This window comes from Balaenoptera ricei, chromosome 7, assembly GCF_028023285.1.
Source record: "Balaenoptera ricei isolate mBalRic1 chromosome 7, mBalRic1.hap2, whole genome shotgun sequence".
Taxonomy (NCBI): Eukaryota; Metazoa; Chordata; class Mammalia; order Artiodactyla; family Balaenopteridae; genus Balaenoptera; species Balaenoptera ricei.
Genome location: NC_082645.1, coordinates 107127628 through 107133943, shown reverse-complemented (window position 1 = coordinate 107133943; position 6316 = coordinate 107127628). Strand labels below are relative to the sequence as shown.

The 6316-nt window shown below is 39.2% G+C and overlaps 1 non-coding gene across 1 annotated transcript; it reads left to right on the top strand.

Annotated features, from left to right (window-relative positions):
- Nucleotides 1-4879: 4879 nt before the first annotated feature.
- Nucleotides 4880-5014, top strand: LOC132369385 (small nucleolar RNA SNORA70). Its single transcript, XR_009504365.1, has one exon. It is a non-coding gene; the product is annotated as a small nucleolar RNA SNORA70 (small nucleolar RNA).
- The last annotated feature ends 1302 nt before the right edge of the window (nt 5015-6316 follow it).

Genomic DNA, 6316 nt, shown 5'->3' with positions numbered 1-6316 from the left:
ACATGTCGATACCAATCGCCCAATTCATCACACCAACATCCCCACCCCCCCGTGGCTTTCCCCCCTTGGTGTCCATACGTTTGTTCTCTACATCTGAGTCCCTACTTCTGCCCTGCAAACCGGTTCATCTATACCATCTTTCTAGGTTTCACATACATGCGTTAATATACGATATTTGTTTTTCTCTTTCTGACTTACTTCACTCTGTATGACAGTCTCTAGATCCATCCACGTCTCAACAAATGACTCAATTTCGTTCCTTTTTATGGCTGAGGAATATTCCATTATATATATGTACCACATCTTCTTTATCCATTTGTCTGTCGATGGGCATTTAGGTTGCTTCAATGACCTGGCTATTGTAAATAGTGCTGCAATGAACATTGGGGTGCATGTGTCTTTTTGAATTATGGTTTTTTCTGGGTATATGCTCAATAGTGGGATTGCTGGATCATATGGTAATTCTATTTTTAGTTTTTTAAGGAACCTCCATACTGTTCTCCATAGTGGCTGTATCAATTTATATTCCCACCAACAGTGCAAGAGGGTTCCCTTTCCCCACATTCTCTCCAGCATTTGTTGTTTGTAGATTTTCTCATGATGCCCATTCTAACTGGTGTGAGGTGATACCTCACTGTAGTTTTTTTTTTTTTTTTTTTTTTATAAATTTATTTATTTATTTTTGGCTGTGTTGGGTCTTCGTTTCTGTGTGAGGGCTTTCTCTAGTTGCGGTGAGCGGGGGCCACTCTTCATCGCGGTGCACGGGCCTCTCACTATCGCGGCCTCTCTTGTTGCGGAGCACAGGCTCCAGATGCACAGGCTCAGTAGTTGTGGCTCACGAGTCCAGTTGCTCCGTGGCATGTGGGATCTTCCCAGACCAGGGTTCGAACCCATGTCCCCTGCATTGGCAGGCAGATTCTCAACCGCTGCACCACCAGGGAAGCCCCTCACTGTAGTTTTGATTTGCATTTCTCTAATAATTAATGATGTTGAGCAACTTTTCATGTGCTTTTTGGCCATCTGTATGTCTTCTTTGGAGAAATGTCTATTTAGGTCTTCTGCCCATTTTTGGATTGGGTTGTTTGTTTTTTTGATATTGAACTGCATGAGCTGCTTGTAAATTTTGGAGATTAATCCTTTGTCAGTTGCTTGGTTAGCAAATATTTTCTCCTATTCTGAGGGTTGTCTTTTCCTCTTGTTTATGGTTTCCTTTGCTGTGCAAAAGCTTTGAAGTTTCATTAGGTCCCATTTGTTTATTTTTGTTTTTATTTCCTTTACTCTAGAAGGTGGATCAAAAAAGATCTTGCTGTGATATATGTCAAAGAGTGTTCTTCCTATGTTTTCCTCTAAGAGTTTTATAGTGTCCGGTCTTACATTTAGGTCTCAAATCCATTTTGAGTGTATTTTTGTGTATGGTGTTAAGGAGTGTTTTAATTTCATCCTTTTACATGTAGCTGTCCAGTTTTCCCAGCACCACTTATTGAAGAGACTGTCTTTTCTCCATTGTATATCTTTGCCTCCTTTGTCATAGATTAGTTGACCATAGGTGCGTGGGTTTATCTCTGGGCTTTCTATCTTGTTCCATTGATCTATGTTTCTGTTTTTGTGCCAGTACCATATTGTATTGATGACTGTAGCTTTGTAGTATAGTCTGAAGACAGGGAGTCTGATTCCTTCAGCTCCACTTTTTTCCCTCAAGACTGCTTTGTCTACTCGGGGTCTTTTGTGTCTCTATACAAATTTTAAGATTTTTTGTTCTAGTTCCATAAAAAATGCCATTGGTAATTTGATAGGGATTGCATTGAATCTGTAGATTGCTTTGGGTAGTATAGTCATTTTCACAATATTGATTCTTCCAATCCAAGAACATGGTATATCTCTCCATCTGTTGGTATCATCTTTAATTTCTTTCATCAGTGTCATAGTTTTCTGCATACAGGTCTTTTGTCTCCCTAGGTAGGTTTATTCCTAGATATTTTATTCTTTTGGTTGTAATGGTAAATGGGAGTGTTTCCTTAATTTCTCTTTCAGATTTTTCATCATTAGTGTATAGGAATGCAAGAGATTTCTGTGCATTAATTTTGTATCCTGCAACTTTACCAGATTCATTGATTAGCTCTAGTAGTTTTCTGGTAGCATTTTTAGGATTCTCTATGTACAGTATCATGTCATCTGCAAACAGTGACAGTTTTACTTCTTCTTTTCCAATTTGTATTCCTTTTATTTCTTTTTCTTCTCTGATTGCCATGGCTAGGACTTCCAAAACTATGTTGAATAACAGTGGTGAGAGTGGGCATCCTTGTCTCGTTCCTGATCTTAGAGGAAATGCTTTCAGTTTTTCACCATTGAGAATGATATTTGCTGTGGGTTTGTCATATATGCCCTTTATTATGTTGAGGTAGGTTTCTACTATGCCCACTTTCTGGGGAGTTTTTATCATAAATGGGTGTTGAATTTTGTCAAAAGCTTTTTCTGCATCTATTGAGATGATCATATGGTTTTTATTCTTCAGTTTGTTAATATGGTGTATCATATTGATTGATTTGTGTATATTGAAGAATCCTTGCATCCCTGGGATAAATCCCACTTGATCATGGTGTATGATCCTTTTAACGTGTTGTTGGATTCTGTTTGTTAGTATTTTGTTGAGGATTTTTCCATCTATAATCATCAGTGATATTGGTCTGTAATTTTCTGTTTTTGCAGTATCTTTGTCTGGTTTTGGTATCAGGGTGATGGTGGGCTCATAGAATCAGTTTGGGAGTGTTCCTCCCTCTGCAATTTTTTGGAAGAGTTTGAGAAGGATGGGTGTTAGCTCTTCTCTAAATGTTTGATAGAATTCACCTGTGAAGACATCTGGTCCTGGACTCTTGTTTGTTAGAATATATTTAATCACAGTTTCAATTTCATTACTTGCGATTGGTCTGTTCATATTTTCTATTTCTTCCTAGTTCAGTCTTGGAAGGTTATACCTTTCTAAGAATTTGTCCATTTCTTCCAAGTTGTCCATTTTGTTGGCATAGAGTTGCTTGTAGTAGTCTCTTAGGATGCTTTGTATTTCTGTGGTGTCTGTTGTAACTTTTCCTTTTTCATTTCTAATTTTATTGATTTGAGTCCTCTCCCTCTTTTTCTTGATGAGTCTGGCTAATGGTTTATCAATTTTGTTTATCTTCTCAAAGAACCAGATTTTAGTTTTATTGATCTTTGCTATTGTTTTCTTTGTTTCTATTTCATTTATTTCTGCTCTGATCTTTATGATTTCTTTCCTTCTTCTAACTTTGGGTTTTGTTTGTTCTTCTTTCTCTAGTTCCTTCAGGTGTAAGGTTAGATTGTTTATTTGAGATTTTTCTTGTTTCTTGAGGTAGGCTTGTATGGCTATAAACTTCCCTCTTAGAACCACTTTTGCTGCATGCCATAGGTTTCGGATTGTCGTGTTTTCATTGTCATTTGTCTCTAGGTATTTTTTGATTTCCTCTTTGATTTCTTCAGTGATCTCTTGGTTATTTAGTAACGTATTGTTTAGCCCCCATGTGTTTGTGTTTTTTACGTTTTTTCCCCTGTAATTCATATCTAATCTCATAGCGTTGTGCTCAGAAAAGATGCTTGATATGATTTCAATTTTCTTAAATTTACTGAGGCCTGATTTGTGACCCAAGATGTGATCTATCCTGGAGAATGTTCTGTGAGCACTTGAGAAGAAAGTGTAATCTGCTGTTTTTGGATGGAATGTCCTATAAATATCAATTAAATCTATCTGGTCTATTGTGTCATTTAAAGTTTCTGTTTCTTTATTTATTTTCATTTTGGATGATCTGTCCATTGGTGTAAGTGAGGTGTTAAAGTTCCTCACTATTATTGTGTTACTGTCAATGTCCTCTTTTATAGCTGTTAGCAGTTCCCTTATATATTGAGGTGCTCCTATGTTGGATGCATATATATTTATAATTGTGATATCTTCTTCTTGGATTGACCCCTTGCTCATTATGTAGTGTCCTTCCTTGGCTCTTGTAACATTCTTTATTTTAAAGTCTATTTTATCTGATATGAGTATTCCTACTCCAGCCTTCTTTTGATTTCCATTTGCATGGAATATCTTTTTCCATCCCCTCACTTTCACCAACTGAATTTTCATACGCTGTATTCCTCTGTTTCAAGGACTGCATTAGTAAATCCTACAGCTGATATTTCTGTATTTCAGCTGTATCCCGCAGACCTGACGTCGAGTCTGTGCTCCTGTTAGGAATGACGCATTTTGTTTTTAATGCACTGATTTTTCCTATGGATAGTCAATATACATATTGTTAGAAAAATAAGTCATACCTCTCTCCATCCCCAGGAAGTGCTTCAGGATCAGTCTTCACTAATATTATATAGTTAATCACAACAGAAAATGAGGAGGAGGTTAATGAACTTATTCATGACAGGATAAATAAAGATATCAGATAAACAAGTAAGCAGCTTTGCCCAGGGCCAACTACATGGAGTTTGCAGGGTTCTCCTGGCTACAGAGTTTTTCCTGAAATATGTATACATGAGGACAAACAGAGATTGAGGCAGCAGATTCTAAGCATCTGATTCTAAGCTCCTTGATGAAAAATGTTCTGCTTTAGCATAGGAGAAAGGGATTAAGCAATGGAACATCTTCTAGGATTCCCAAGGTGTCTAAATTTGAACTGCTCTAACACCTTAGCTACAGCCAACTACAGTGTTATCCAAACATCTTCAGCTCCAGACTTCTCACTGTCATTATGAACCCTCCATCAACTGAACAAAAATAAGTAAATACTTGTGCCTAGTCTTCTTCATACCGTCATTCCTCTAATACCCATTGAGTACCTACTTGTGTTAGTAATCTATTGCCCCATAAAAAATGATCCATTTGCAGCCAATTAAGCCGACCGTGCTCTTTTCTACATGGGGGTCTGGCGTGTAATGGCTGCAAAGAGCAGTCTCCTCGGTAGTGTGTGCAGCCTGTTGCCTGTAAGGGTTGCCCTAATGGACCTTGGAAACGGCCTTTTCCAGTAGTCATTTGTGACTGGCATGCTGTCCCCAATCTAGGCTCCAGAGAGGTATGCGTGGTGCCTTTGGAAAGCCCCAGGACACAGTGGCCAGGGTCCATATTGGCCAAATCATAATGTGAATCCGCACCAAGCTGCAGAACAAGGAACATATGATTGAGACCCTACACAGGGCCAAGGTCAAGTTCCCTGGCCGCCAGAAGAGCCACATTTCCAAGAAGTGGGGATTCACTAAGTTTAATATAGATGAATTTGAAAACATTGTGGCAGAAAAGCGGCTCATCCCACATGGCTGTGGGGTCAAACACATCCCTAATTGTGGCCCCTGGACACATGGCAGGCCCTGCACTAAGGGTCTTGACGCCGTCCCCTCCTCACGCATGCCCACCAATAAATCCTACTTTTCTGTCAAAAAAAAAAAAAAAATCCAAACCTGGGTGGCTTAAAGCAATAAACATTGATTATCTCACATTTTCTTTGGGTCAGATATCTGGGCACAGCTTACCTGGGTCCTCTGCTTCAGAATCTCTCGCAGACTGTAAAGAAGGCATCTGTGGCTATAGTCATCTCAAAGCTTGACTGGGGAAGGATGTACCTCCAAGCTCATATGGTTTTTGGCATCCCCAAGTTCCTTGTAAGCTGTTGTCGAGAAGCCACCCTCAGTTTCTTGCTCCATGGGCTTCCCCAATATGGCAGCCTGTTCATTGAACATGTAAGCCAAGAAAACAAAAGTGAGAGTCTGCTAGCAAGAGAGGGGTCAAAATCTTTTGTAACGTAATCATAAATGTGACACCCCATTTTTCTGTCCATATGCTATTGTCAGAAGCAAGGTACTAACTAGGTCCTTCCTACATTCAAGGGTAGGGGATTACACAAGGAGGTGAATACTAAGTCAGGGGTGTCACTGGAAGCCAGGTCAGAAGTCACCAACCACACTTCTCTATGGCAGGCTCTGTGCTTTGTGATGAAAATATGGTGATGAACCAGAAAAATAAGGCTGTCTCCCTCCTGAAGCTCACTGTCTGGGTTTGAGATACTGAATCATGAAACTCCAGTAGACATCTGTAATACAGAGACAAGGGAAAAAGCAGGAGGGTAGAGAGATTCAGCCATGCTTTCTTAGAGGTCCTTAGAGGTCAGGTGGATGAATGAGAAGTGGGTCTCTGAAAATTCCTTTAGAACTCACTAGGGCAATTTCCAGTATAGATGGAGTATATGAATGCTAACAGGAAGTAATTAAAAAGGCGCAAAATAACTTCTCAATAAAACTGCTGCTTAAAATCTCTTTACAAGAAGAG